Genomic DNA, 12176 nt, shown 5'->3' with positions numbered 1-12176 from the left:
AAGGAGGGGGCTTTGTAGAAAACGAAGCGTTTGAGAGAGGCGGGGCATAGAGGACCTACAATAATGTACAGTATTTGAAAAATTATGTGTTTTTTGAACATTAAAGCATGTCAACATATTCTGTTACACTAAATACACAAAATAATGATCTTTAAAAAAGCATCATATGACCCCTTTAAGTAATTCATCTCGAGGAGCAAAAAGATATCTGAAGTTTCCCTGTTGGCTGTTTAAGTGGAAAAAGTGCTAAGACCATTATAAAAGATTGTTACAATTTAATTTCATAAATGAATCTTTACTTATAGAATTGTGTTAATTTGGTTTAAATAAATTACCTTTTCAATTGGCTTTTCTCTTAGAAATAAAGGCTTTTAACACTGTAAATGTGCCATCCATCCCTGTTTTGGTGTTTGACAATTCCACAGCATGGTAACATATTGCTATAACATCTTTTGCTTTATAAAATACAGCAAAAGATTTCCTACATTTCAATGTGTCTGTTAAAATACTCGTTAGGGTTAACCTAAAAATACAAAAATAAATACATAATAATAATAATAATAATAATAATAATTGGTTTTACAATTATTAGATAATTAAATTATTCATTCACCCTTATGTAGTTCCAAACCAGTGATGTGTATGTGTTTTTTTCCAAAGGAAGTTTTACTCTTTTCCATACAATGAAACTGAATGATGGCAAGGGCTGTCATGTATAAAAAATAACAAAAAAGCTCTTTAAAAGTAGTCGGTACAAATAGTGTGGTATATTCCAATTCTTCTGAATTCAGATGCTGTATTATTTTAGTATTATTTACTATACAGTTACAGTATTTATTCATATTTAGAATTAGCTTTTAATTGTATACTTTTAGGTTTCATTTTAAAGTTTTTTTTTTAAAAAACATTTCAGTTATTTACCAAGGCAATATTTGTAATTTTCTTTTAAAATATATATTTTTAGATTTAAATATTTTTATGTTTATATTTTTTAAGTTTAAGTTCTCAATCTAATGTTTAATATTTTAATAGTTTTAGTTGACAAAACAGCACTGGTTAGATAATATATTTGTGAGAGAAACAGACTGTAATTTTCAGTTATTCCTTGAGTATTTTTGCTATATCTCATTCACACATATTCAAATATGACGCAATCAAGTTGTGCCAAAGCAGGCTTGACATAAATGAAAATGAAAGCTGAAATGTGAAAATAAGCATATTTCAAACCCACAAATCGGATTAGAGAGTTCCAGTAAAAGGAAATACAGTTGTGATATTCACGCAAAGCTCTTGTGTGGTTTTGAGAAAAGGTTTTGAATATTAGTCATAAGCACCACATTTATCCTGCTTTTTTGGTCATTTTTGGAGTTAACCCTAGTCACCATTCACTTTCATTGTATGGAAAAGTGCACTGTTAACATACTAGCTAACATTTCCTTTTGTGTTCCACAGAAGAAAGAAAATCACACTTGTTTGGAAAAGCATGAGGGTGAATAAATGATGACAGGATTTTCATATTGGCTGAACTCTTTCTTTACGTGTTCATTTGTACTTTGTTGGGTTATCGTAATGTTTGTTCCTCCAGAGAAGAATGAAAATTGTGCCAACCAATTCTGGTCTCCCCTACAGATATTGCCTAAAAAATACAGCGCCGCTTTTCCCCGTGTTTGCCGTCTGTTTACAGTAGTCGATCATGACTAATGTCAAAACATTTCAAAACAGTGCGAACACAGCCCTGGAAGTCCTGTCACCGTCATTTCACTCAGACCAGAATGATGATGGTCTCTTTGTTGGTGTCTCCTCTTTTGAGTACCGTGTTGTTTTGTATGACAGTTCTGCTCTGCTGCTTTGTGGAAGTCATGACTGCTGGGGCCGAGTTTGTGTGTGCGTTTCATCGTATGTACATGTGCCCGAGGGGGGCAAGGCTGGCCTCTGCATCTTTCTCTTGCTCCGTATGGCCTCAGATGGGTGATTCATACTGGTTCCTCGCTGGTAACAGGAGGGACATCCAGCTCTTTATTACCCTCATCCGTCACCATCAGTTCATCAATCCAAAGACCGGCGGCTCTGACCAATGGCTGATACTCTTGAGTCCCTCGTCGCCTCTTTCTGCGATGAATGGGACATTTATGCCGTCTCAGATGCACACAAACCTGGAGGCAGCAGCCAGTCAGCCTCGAGAAGGTGTCAGGGATGAAGTCCCTCGAGATTTGCGTGTGAAGATGCTGCTTGTTTCTTGCTGTCAGGTTTTCATTGTCCCTACTTCCTCTCAGGTCAATTCTTTACCATTTGGTTTAGTTGTGTAAGTATCACTGTTGCCCTAAACTTAGTAATGTTGTGAATATGACTGTTCAAAAGTTTGGGGTCCGTAAGATTTGTTTTTAAAAAGATATTGATGCTTTTATTTAGCAAGGGTACATTAAATTGATCAAAAGTGACAGTAAAGTCATTTACAATGTTACAGAACATTTCTATTTCAAATAAATGCTGTTCTTTTGAACTTTTTATTGATTTTATTTTTCTTGATGAGCATGAGACTTCCTTAAAAACAACCCTAGCTTTTGAACAGTAGGGGTTTTTGAACAGAAAACCCAAATTTTACTTCCTCTTTGTGTGAAACAAAATATTCAACAAGAAAAAATATTCGGGACTTCATTCTGCCCATCAGATTTAATTGCTTTGTGAAAATGTGGTTGTTACATACCAGAATGGAGACTGAATGCATGTTTGCTAATGCTATGGTTGTCAGAACGTTGTTTTTCAGTTGCTTATATGTTCTAGGAAGTTTTGAGCATGTTGCTAGGAGATTGCAGGGTATTCTGGGTAGGTGCTAGGTGGTTGATTACATTGATTACAAAAGAGTTCACCAAAAGCCTCAATGAAGGTCTATGACTCCGGTCCCTTCTTTAATGTAAGTCTATGGGATCTTTTCATCTGTTTTATCATCTGGCAGACAAAAAAGGCATAACATATCTGTTTTCTGCTAGCTGCATGATTTGAGGTGTTGTTCGTTACATTGTTAGTTTTTTTTTTTTTTGCTCAATATTAGAATTTTAATTTTTTTATTTGTCCTATTTTTACTTTTATATTTCCTTTGCTGTCGTCTAATACTCACTATTGTTTTTTTTGTGTGTGTTTTTAAAGTTGATCTTTAAAAATAATTAATAACACTTTAATTTTAAGCAAATTTAAACACTTTTTTTGTAAATTGCTTTTAAGTCTGTTAGACTAAATAGTATAAGATTTTAATATCAGGCATTTATTTGTAATCGGCCCTAACGTGAAAAAAATAATTATTGTCTTATTGCACCAGTCAGAATTTTAATATCAGTGCATCCCTGTTTCCTTCATTGCAGGCAGTTGATTCATAAATCTCCCCCGAATGCCTCAGAAGAGAAGCTCATATGTTTGTTTCATATGAGAGGATTCTGTAACTTCACAAGAACGCCTGTCCCATATTGATGTAGTGTCAATATGCCATACAAATACTGTACTTCATGATATCAGATGTATTTTCATCAGCCAGTTTCTGAAATCACTGATGCAACTAATTATGCATTTGGTAAGACAAGAGCTAATAAGATGAATCGGCTGCAGTCACTGAGGTAAATACCTGAAGGACGCCAAATCCTTGAGGATAAATGAGTTCTTTACAAACATTTCCATCATCTTGTGACATTCTTGTGACCTGAGCGAAGTGACCGGAATAATAATGCAAATATTGTTTTTATAAAATCTGTTCTGTGTCAGAGAATCCTACGTACTGCTCTGGCTATACGGCCGTTTTATTTTTTTATTCATCCAGGTCCGTTTTTAGAGTGAGTTTGGAGGTACTGGTTTTCTCAATTGTATGCACATCATTATAAATTGCGTGTCCACAATGTTACGTTTTTACAATGCTAAATTTTTCTCTATGCAGAATATGGTAATGGATTCCCACTACAGTTTCAGCCTCAACAAGGTTATTGGAAATATAAAAATGTATCTTAATGTGTAAATTGTGGATGCTGCTGCTGACTACTGCATAAATCCACATAAAATTGTCACCTACAATGTATCAAGGACTTTGCAAACAAGTCTGAATTTGAGTGTTGAGCCAATCTCACCAGACAAAGCTCATTGCAGACATTCATTTCAGAAAAGGAAATCATGAAAACAATATGCAAGTAAGCAAAAGGTTCATTTCAAAACTTTTTCTCATTTACTGTCCGTTAAATGCTAGCAGGCTACTTTAAATTCACATAGATCATTAATTCGATAGATGGATTAACTCAAGTGAACACAAATTAAAGAGGCAAAATGAGGATCTAAATCATGGGACCTAAGTTTCAATCAGCAGCTTCTGAATTTGTAATTCATAAGCTCGTGTAAATGGATGGATCTCACTTTTCTGCCACGGTTTTGCCACTAATGGCTCATAAGGGGATCTATCCATGGAGACCACCGTGTAGCAGTGCACTAGACTGAATGTATAAATTAGTAGCTGCATCATGTTTACTCAACTGAAAGGCAAATGGGGGCCGAGCCAGAGTGTGTATCCGCCAATGTTCTCTCATGAGGAAAAATTATGCTTTTAATGCAAGTGACAGTGAGTGGAGAGTGAATTTGTGGGTACGGGTGGTTACCTTAGCGACAACACAGACTGCAAACACCTATAGACTGTTGCTCAACACTGGTCTAAACGGTTGAGTTGGGAAGAGCTATCAATTTAATGTTAATTCAGTGCTTTAATTTTCTATTAAAAAAGCAGGGTTAAATTCATTCATTTTACCATGACCTGTATGCCCTCACCAAAGGCAGTTTTTACTACAAGGCAGTTTTTACATTCTAAAACAGCTGGATGGAACCTCCCAAAATGGAACAGAATGTAGGTAGAGATTTGTTTAACAAAAAATAAAAGGTTGACATTTTAATTAAATTAATGTCTTATGCCATTTGATTACCAATGCTTTTCATAATAAATTTGTATTAAATCATCCAGAAAAATTAAAGCATGCAATTTCGGGAAAAAAAAAAAAAAAATTTTCAGAGGGCCCTATTGTTGTGAAACAGTAAATACATTTTTAGTTTAAGTTTTAAAGTTTCAATTTATTTAATTGATTTAATTGAATAAACCTTTAAAATGGAATCCAGAAAAATTAAAACGGAAGACATGGAACTTGGGAAAAATAAAACAGAATTTCAGAAAAAATAAAACCCGTTTCATAGGGTCCTAAAATTTGATTTTTGTTAAACTTTTAATAAATTGTAGAATTGTCTGTTTAATTGTTTCAATTAATTTGATGTGCTTTTTGATTACTAAAATGTCATTTAACCATTTTAAAATGAAAAAAAAAAAGTTTTTCTTAGGCCAATATATAGGGATCTTAAGATTTGTATTTTAATAGTTTTATAAAGAGAACGCTTCTTCGGCAGTAAATTGTTTTTTTTTATTTGTATTTTTTATTATGATAAATTATAAGTTTTATAAGTAATTATTTGTAAATAATTATGGCTTCATTCTGTTATTTTTATTTTATTTCTTTTTAATGTGGCAGTATTAAACGCTAAAACTCTCTTGTCTGCCACAATGTAATGTCTTTAGAATTTCTTTTTCATTCAGGGTCTTTTCTTACCAAATATTAATCCATGTGTTTTATTAATCAGTAGTTAACTATTGAATATTTTGTCAATTTGACACAATGTCCCAGTGTTTGTGATTGTATTATCATCTTGCATGCCTTATATATAAATGCAGGATTTTAAGCCCTTTTTTTAGCCATACCAATCATATTTTGTGATCTAGCTTAGAAATTACAGCACATGTCTTTTGGTATGCAGTGCATTCTTAATGCAGGAAATGGTAATGGTTTTCATTTCTCGAGTGTATTCCCACAGACTTCCCTCAACAAGTGTGCAGAGGTACTATGGCCAATTTATTTTATTTCACGTGTGCATGGTCTTTGTGTGTTCGTACCGTGTATGTGCACAGCAATCTCTTCCTCATTTCAAGTCATGTCACAGACTAGACACTCCATTGTCAAAAGATGCTTTCATCTATTGGCTTCAAATATGGCTGTCATCCAGTCCAATTATACAGAGAGAAATAGGTACCGTTACGCCTAAAGGATTGATAGAAAACAGAATAGAAAGGGAAGAAAGGAATGCCGACTTTGATTCAAGGACACACTGTGTGTGTCCTTGAATCTGGCTGTGGAAAATCAAGTGCTCTACAAAAGTCCTAATTTGTTTGGGAATTTAAGGCATTTATACATTTCAAATGGTAGCTGATATGATGATCAATTGAAGAACTGTGGCACATATTTCCAGAACCTTTAATGCTACAAATACTCATGCGCTACTAGTCAACCGACATGAACCGATTTTTAATGGCCGATACCGATATTGTGAAAGATATGAGGCCGATATGATACATATAATTACAGTAAATGAGAGACATGCAGAAAATTTGTGAAACTAAATGAACATTTATTATCCATAAATATTTATTAAAACCTACATTAAAAAAATGTAAACAATTGAGGTAACAATTAGTGCAGCCTTTCCTTTTCTTTTCTTTTGCTGAAACCTACAAAAAAATAAAAATAAAACCTAAACAATTAAAATGTAAACAACAGATGTAACACTTAAATGAACATGATTTAGTGCAGCCTTTCTAACATTCATAATTAATTAACAAATTAATATTCATAAATTAATGTCAAAAATAGTATGTGTAATTTCATGTATTTTATGTAAAATACATATATAGTTTACCGAGCAACAGGTTTTAATTATAGTATGGGATAGTTGGTTAATAATAAAGATTTTGTCTCTGATGTTTCGTTTTTCTTGTCTGTTTCATTGTAAAAATAATACAAGCCTGAGGGGGGATAATTACATGCTTGGTTATCAGCATATAGCAGCATTAAATAAGACAGGAACATACGAAAAGGTATACTACACATGATATTACGCCAATCATGGGCAATCAAATCCAGCGGATATTCCTGAATAAACATATAAATTAATTCAAACGTATTATTATTATTACTTAACATAGAGTTGTCGTGTCGACCCAGCTTTCAGTCTGGAAAGTTTGAGTCCACCGAAAAACAGCATCTTGTTTAGAAGTACCCAAGAACAACACGCATATCTGAGGAAGAGCCAGTCGCTGGATTTTCGATTGATTGTGAGGTAAACACGGTTTTATTTTTGTTTGAATTCGTTTATATCACAGCCGTGTCTCCCACCGGAGCTGCCGCTGGGCTGCGGATCTGATGTCTCACGGTACGTTTGAATAAGACTTTGCTGCATGCCGGAGTGATATTGTATGTAACACAACGTAGCGTCACGTTAGAAAGTGAATGACGATTGGTCATTTTACTCTGTCTCAGGTGCTGTCTTCACGTCTGAGTGGCTTGTCTTAAAGATGAAGCATAAATGCAGGATATGGTGTATCCGTTGTGAAAAACATTGGCCACATGGAAATACTTATTGGGCGATGCCGATATTTAAAAAATTACAAATATCGGCCGATATATCGTCTGCGCCGATATATATCAGTCGACCAATAGGCGCTACAGATGACATTATGCACTTGTGTAACTAATTCTTAGGGTTTGCTGTAGTGTGCTAGCTACAGTGTTTGAAAGCAAATAGTATATAGTATGAATAGTACACTGGATCATCTACTGCATTTACACTAAAAAATGCTGGGTTATTTTTTAACCCAAATGCTGGGATCCGCCTGTTGGGTCTTTTTATTGGGTTATTTTTAATATTTTTTTATAGTTGTAGTTTTTCTGTAACTCAGCTGCTGGGTCATTTTTACTGTCAATACAAATGAGGGTTTGGTGCTGGGTTGCCAAATAATCCAGAAATGGTTGTTTTTTAACCCAGCATTTTTTAGAGCGTACCATAGTATTTTATGCATACTGTATACAGTATCACAATGAAGTCGCTCAACTTTACCTTTATGTTATTTAATCTTAAAAGGAATTTTACACAATGTCATTCTGCACTGCACAGAATACTGTATCGCATAATGCAATGTGTTAAACTTTTTTTTTTAATTCTGCCATCATTTATTCACCCTCAGGCTGTATAAGTTTCTTTCTTTTGTTGAATGCAAAAGAAGATGTTTTGATGATTTTTTTTTTGACAATATTTTGAAGAATGTTCAAAAAAGTTAGGGATGTGCCGATTAGTGTTAATTTTGTCAGCTATTTTCTTTTTAGTCTTAGTCCCGGGCTAAAATGTCCTTGTTAGTTTTTATCATACTGTATTTAGTCAACCTTATCCTATTTAGTTTTAGTCAAGTTTTAGTCGACTAAAAGTCTCAACGTTTTAGTCCAAGAAAATCTAAAGTATTTTAGTCGAAGAAAACCTGAAGTATTTTTAAAACAAATGAAAAATATTATAACAGTGAAATTCCTAGTAATTCCACCAATTCCATAATTGCAATAGTCCATTTCTCTATTAAAACAACAGCGACTGAGTAAGTGTATTTATTCACAATCGCCAACAATATAGTGAGATCTCATGACAGAACACTGACCGACTGAATGACGCTTTCATTTAGATCGCTAAACTCCAGCTTGTTTGTTTTTCAGATCATCTGCGGTGGCGCTTCCGCAATGAGGAGTGAGCGCATGGTTGCCTGATTGTTTAAAATAAGCAAAACACACCGGGCAGAAAATGTGTGAATTTAACAGCGAAGCTCTGATTCGGGGATTAGAACTCTTGATATCTGGCAACCGCACTCATGAAAGCTCGCGTAGTAGAGGCGTGTAGACCAGTCTGTAATAACATTTTGTCTCCTTTTTTGACGAAAATAAAAAGAGGTTTTTGGTAAAGTTTTTATCTTTTTGAATACATTTTAGTCTTGTCTTATTTCGTCAACGAAATTGCATGTTGATATAGTAGTTATCGTTTATTGACCTTATTGTCCTCTCGTCTTCATCTCGTCTTAGTCATGGGAAAAAAGCTCGTCAACGAACATATTTTGTCAGTCTTCGTTAACTAAATTAACACTAGTGCCGATCCAATACTCAGTATCTGTATCGGCTCCGATATTGCCATTTTCTGCCGGATCGGGTATCGGTCAAACCATGGCCGGTTCTAGACATTTGGAGGCCTCCCACCGCCAATAAAATGTGATTCCTTACCTTTTTATTTATACAACATTTTACATTTTGTATAATTTTACTTATACAGTGCCGGTCAAAAGTTTGGATACATTACTATTTTTAATGTTTTTGAAAGAAGCTCATGAAGCCTGCATTCATTTGATCAAAATGACAGAAAAACATTAATATTGTGAAATATTACAATTTAAAATAATGGTTTTCTATTTTGCTATACTTTAAAATATAATCTATTTCTGTGATGCAAAGCTGAATCTTCAGTGTCACATGATCCTTCAGAAATCATTCTAATATTTATTATCAATGTTAGAAACCGTAGTGCTGCTTACTATTTATTTTGTAACCTGTGATATATATTTTTTTCATATTATAATACTTTTGCGCAATGAAAGATTATTAATAGCCTTTCTTGTTCTGTCCTATCTATCATATGTTGCTGCCTCATTACTGTGCTATACATTTAAAAGAAATGTCTTTTAATTATATAGTATATATTTATATACTTACTTGTTTTTCATTAATGTATTTAACAACAATACAAAGAACAATGTGTTACATTTTAACAGATTTAGTCCTACACTTTTTCACTTTTATTTGTCCGCCACTAAATAATGTTTTTTCACTAAATGTTTAGATTAAAAAAAAGTATTGTGCACTCATGATTTTTCTAGAGTAACTTTTGCTGCTGAATTATCCACTAACCAGATCATAATAGTATTTTCGGTTATGATGATATATTTTTCATTTGTTATTTTTTCTTTATAATGAAGCTGTGTGTGTATATTTAGTAGATTGTGTTTAACACACAAAAGAGTGATGATCAGGTCAACACACAGACGTATAGAAATTCTACATTGATTTAAAAAAACCTGCACTGGTATCGGTATCGTTGGATACTCCGAATTTTTGGTATCAGATCGGAGTGTTTCTGAAAAAATGGTATCGATGCATCCCTAAAAACAGTCGACAGTAGCCATTGACTTATTTAGTAAATACTATGGAAGTCAATGGCTACCATCAAATGTTTTTAGGGATGCAGCGATACCATTTTTTCAGAAACGATTTGATCCGATACCAGAAATTCGGAGTCTCCAACGATACCGATACCGGTGCAGGTTTTTTTTTAATTTTATTTTATTTTTTAAATCAATGTAGAATTTCTATACCTCTGTGTGTTGACCTGATCATCACTCTTTTGTGTGTTAAACACAATCTACTAATCGCTGCATCCCTAAACACAGTTGACAGTAGCCATTGACTTATTTAGTAAATACTATGGAAGTCAATGGCTACCATCAAATGTTTCATTACCAACATTCTTCAGAATATCCTCATTTGTGTTCAACAGAAGAAAGAAACTCATACAGGTTTGGAGCAGTTTGAGGGAGAGTTAATGATGATGGAAATGTAATTTTTGTGTGAAAAATCCCTTGTTTTTTTTTTTTTGTTTTTTTTTTGAGTTGCCACTTGCCCAAGCAATGCACAAAGTCATAATGTAACATACTGTTTATTGAGACATTTCTTGATGCATAATGAATTCTGTTTCACATAGTATTTTTAAAAAGTAATTCTACAATCTGTAAGTGCAGCTTTCATCAGGTCAGGGCTCGATAGAGAAAGCCTTTCACTTGCATTTCCGACTAAAAATAAATGTGTGCGAACTGTAAAATGTATTAAGGAGCATGTGTGTGAATAAAACAAGTCCCTGCAGGTATTTAAAAAAACTTAAATATCTTAAATTGTATTACAAATGTATTATCATTTTAAGAGGTTTTAAATTTGGGGATGGGAACAGCATGAATCGTGATACAGCCTTGTGATTAAATTCAAAGGGCTATTATTTCATTAAATTAATGTTTCAAAGACAAACTGCGATGCTGTTGCTGTTCTACAGGCTTGTGGTTTCAGAGCAGTTCACAATCGTTAATATTGGTATTGTGGTTAAGCAATAAACTGTCTTGCATTTAATTAAATGTAAACATGTATCTTTTGTCTGTGCTGCCCGACACAGGAAGGAAAGACAGCAAACATTATTTAACACCTATTATTTAATATATAGTGCTCCTATTTTTTTTTACATAGGGACACATGTGCTCCTTGGGGAAAAAAATAAGCATTCAATAAGCCACACGTAAATGTAGTGCTTTTTATTTAACTCTGCCCTAAAGATGTGGTTACGTATCATCTAATGACACCAGCGGATGCACTATACTCATCACTTTTGGTCATTTGTAATCATCGCAGGCATGACTGTATTTAGTGTGTAATTGCCATGAAACAACCCCATTTGAGCTGATTTACTGGCGTGGCGTGAAAGAACAAATCCATTCATAAAGTCTCAATCAAAACCCCAGCGTTTTTATCCCTGACATCATTACACCATCTTGTTTGTCTTGCTGTGATTGAGTACTTATTCACCCACTTTTGGGTTGGTAATAAGTTTGCAGTTTCTGCTGAGATCTACTTTGATTGGTCGATGTGTAGAAGGGGAGAGCATGTTTCTTCTTTTTTTTCAGGAGTGGAGTGATTTCTCAGTTTGGGATCACTAAGCTAGTAATTCTGAAGATTATTGATAAACCAATCTGAATTTGCAGAAACAACATTGTTAGCAATCTAAGCTGTAGGCTACATAGTCTCTACTGCATGTTTTCCAACTCATTTATCTAAAGTAATAGTTAAAACATTTATAAATTAACAAGCACTTCAGCCATCATCAGTCTTTTACATAAAGATCTGTTTGCTTTAAAGGTGGGGTAAGCGATTTCTGGTATCCAATGTTGACTTTTAAAATCACCAAAACAAACACGCCCCTACCCCAAAAGGGTCTCGCCCCTATTTTGATAGCTCCGCCCCACACATACGTACGCAACCCATACAACGATTAGTTCTGTGAAACAAAGCAAAACCTATGTTACACCGTGTCTACACCGGACGCGACTGGCGCGTCGTGACAAAATACTATGGAACTCATTATAATCAGTGCTGTCTACACCATATATATATATATATATATATACACATATCTATGGTCTACACTGGATGTGGCAT

At 34.0% G+C, this 12176-nt stretch overlaps 1 long non-coding RNA gene across 3 annotated transcripts in view; it reads left to right on the top strand.

Annotated features, from left to right (window-relative positions):
* Nucleotides 1–12176, top strand: part of LOC107742050 (uncharacterized) — a 38591-nt gene that overhangs the window by 3986 nt on the left and 22429 nt on the right. The window contains exon 3 of one of the 3 annotated variants that reach the window (XR_001640274.1): nucleotides 3357–3438. The exons of the other annotated variants lie outside the window; for them this stretch is intronic. This is a non-coding gene — a long non-coding RNA (uncharacterized LOC107742050). Of the gene's footprint in view, nucleotides 1–3356; nucleotides 3439–12176 lie in introns of those variants that run through there. 3 annotated transcript variants of the gene reach the window in all.

Source organism: Sinocyclocheilus rhinocerous, unplaced genomic scaffold (assembly GCF_001515625.1).
Source record: "Sinocyclocheilus rhinocerous isolate Xijiao unplaced genomic scaffold, SAMN03320098_v1.1 scaffold135, whole genome shotgun sequence".
Lineage (NCBI taxonomy): Eukaryota > Metazoa > Chordata > Actinopteri > Cypriniformes > Cyprinidae > Sinocyclocheilus > Sinocyclocheilus rhinocerous.
Note: the sequence above shows the minus strand (reverse complement) of the source record. Positions and strands in the feature narration are given on the sequence as shown.